The following is a 2,579-nucleotide window of genomic DNA, read 5'->3' as shown; positions in this document are numbered from 1 at the left end:
AACTCATATAAAGGATATTTTTAATGTTGTGAGTTCTTTTCCCTTGACAGGTGTGACAGAAGATCAACTTCGAATGAGAGTGTTTCCATACACTTTGAAGGATAAGGCGAAATATTGGTTGAATTCTTTAAAGCCTGGTTCACTCACTACATGGGCTGCCATTCAAAAGAAGTTCTTGGAGAAATACTTCTCCACGCAAAAGACCGACATGCTTAGGGATAAGATCTTGTTATTTGCACAGCAAGATGATGAATCGTTTTGTGAAGCATGGGAGAGATTCAATGGGCTGCTCAACCAATGTCCTCATCATGGGATTCCATTGAAGCTTCAAATGCGTATGTTTTATAAAGGACTAACCCCTTCTAGTCATAATATAGTCACCAATTTTGCAGGTGGTTCTTTTAAAACCAAAACTCCAGAAGAAACATACGAACTCTTTGAGGAGATAGCAATGGAGACCCAACATACGGATACAAGAGGTAAACGTGTTATTAGTGGTTCTAATGATGCTTCTAGTGTGCAGATTTCAAAACTGGAACAAAAGCTAGATGCTCTTCTTGCATTAAACTCAAGAAGCCCTCCGAAAGAAGTGTGTAGTATTTGCGAAACTCCTGACCATGCTACCATAGCTTGTCCACTTGGGGCTGGATATCCAGAATTTGTGCAAGAGCAAGCTAAGTTGGTAAATTCCTACAACCAAGGTCCAAGAAATGATCCATACTCTCAAAGTTATAATCCAGGTTGGAGGAATCATCCAAACTTTTCATGGAGGAATACTCAGAATCAAGCCAATCCCCCTTCATTCCAAAAGCCACAACAAACATCATCATTGGAGGATATAGTTAAGCAGATGGCAATCAACCAATCCAATTTCCAGCAAACTACACAAGCTACCATTACCAAATTGGAAGTTCAAATAGGCCAATTAGCTGCTGAAATAACTCAAAGAGCACCTGGGAAATGGCCAAGCCAGACCGAGATCAATCCAAAGAACCAAGAAGCCAAGGCCATTCATGTGCTCAGATCAGGTAAGATCATTGATAGTAAAGTTGATTCTAATCTTTCAAATGATGTTGTGATTGTAGAAGATGAAGAGGAGGAGACCACGGCTACAGAAGGGGAACATCTCAAAACTTCTCAATCTGCTCCTAATGCCAAATCAGATTCTCAGGAATCCAAACAATTCCAATTGCATAAGAGAGATGACAAATTTGTGCCACCACATCTTCAAGAAGATAGATACGTGCCACCCGCTCCATATGTTCCACCGATTCCATTTCCAGGCCGTCTTAAGAAAGCAAAGCAAGATAAGGCTTTTAAAGAGATTTATGATATTTTGAGTAAAGTTAATATCAATTTGCCTTTGCTTGATGTTATTGAACAGATTCCTGCATATGGAAAGTTCATCAAGGACTTGAAAACTCACAAGCTCAATTTCGCTCCAAATGAAGATGTAAAGCTTGACCAGAATGTAAGTGCTGTGTTGCAAAGGAAGCTTCCACCAAAACTAGTTGATCCTGGCAGCTTTGACATTCCCATTAACATTGGAGGCAATAAGGTTGGAAGAGCCATGTTGGACTTGGGAGCAAGTGTCAACCTAATGCCATATTCATTGTATCAAAAGCTTGGCTTAGAAGGGATGAAGAAGACTTCAATACGACTTGAACTAGCTGATCATTCTATAAAATATCCAAAAGGTATTGTAGAAGATATTTTAGTTCAAGTTAATACACTAATTCTCCCTGCTGATTTTGTAGTGATGGACATGGAAGACAATCCAAATGGAGATCATGTTGATCGCATTCTCCTAGGCAGGCCATTCATGGCCACTGCAGACACAGTTATCAAAGTGAAAGATAGCACCCTTTCCATGACTGTTCTGGGTGAAACTGTTGAATTTAAAATGCTTAATGCTCTATCTCAACCTTCTATCTCTCTTGATTCTTGCTTTTCAATTGATGTTGTGGATCATGAGGTTTCTTCCAAAATTTTGCAGAGAAAGTCTAATGATGCTCTAGAAGCTGTCTTAACACAAGAAGAGGAAGATCTTTGTGAACCGGAGTTCCAAGAAGTGGTGGCTGCCTTAGAAGTGTTTCAACCATACCCACCATCCTTTAGGCCACCACTCGAGCCTCTTGGACCATCATCCACGAAATTGGAGCCATCCATTATCACCCCACCAAAGCTAGAACTTAAACCACTGCCCAATCATCTTAAATATACTTATTTGGGTGCTAACGAAACTCTCCCTGTTATAATTGCTGCAGGTCTCACCTCACATGAAGAAGAGAGCTTAATTAAGGTTCTAAAAGAGCATAAAACAGCCATTGGGTGGACCATAGCAGACATCAAAGGAATTAGTCCAAGCATGTGCATGCACCGGATTCTAATGGAAGAAGACAGCAAACCATCCCGTGATGCCCAAAGGAGGCTAAATCCCAACATGAAAGAGGTGGTTAGAGCTGAAGTTTTAAAGCTACTCGATGTAGGAATCATCTACCCAATTTCAGATTCTAAGTGGGTGAGCCCTGTACAAGTTGTTCCGAAGAAGTCCGGAATCACCGTTGTGAAGAATGAGA

The 2,579-nt window shown here is 40.6% G+C and overlaps 1 non-coding gene across 1 annotated transcript; it reads right to left on the bottom strand.

The window, feature by feature from the left end:
• Positions 1 to 208: 208 nt before the first annotated feature.
• Positions 209 to 315, bottom strand: LOC148285820 (small nucleolar RNA R71). Its single transcript, XR_015832796.1, has one exon. It is a non-coding gene; the product is annotated as a small nucleolar RNA R71 (small nucleolar RNA).
• Between the last annotated feature and the right edge of the window lie 2,264 nt (positions 316 to 2,579).

The sequence above is a fragment of the Prunus avium genome, unplaced genomic scaffold, assembly GCF_965620075.1.
Source record: "Prunus avium unplaced genomic scaffold, drPruAviu1.hap1.1 HAP1_SCAFFOLD_1475, whole genome shotgun sequence".
Classification (NCBI taxonomy): Eukaryota; Viridiplantae; Streptophyta; class Magnoliopsida; order Rosales; family Rosaceae; genus Prunus; species Prunus avium.
This window is presented reverse-complemented; position numbering and strand designations above follow the sequence as displayed.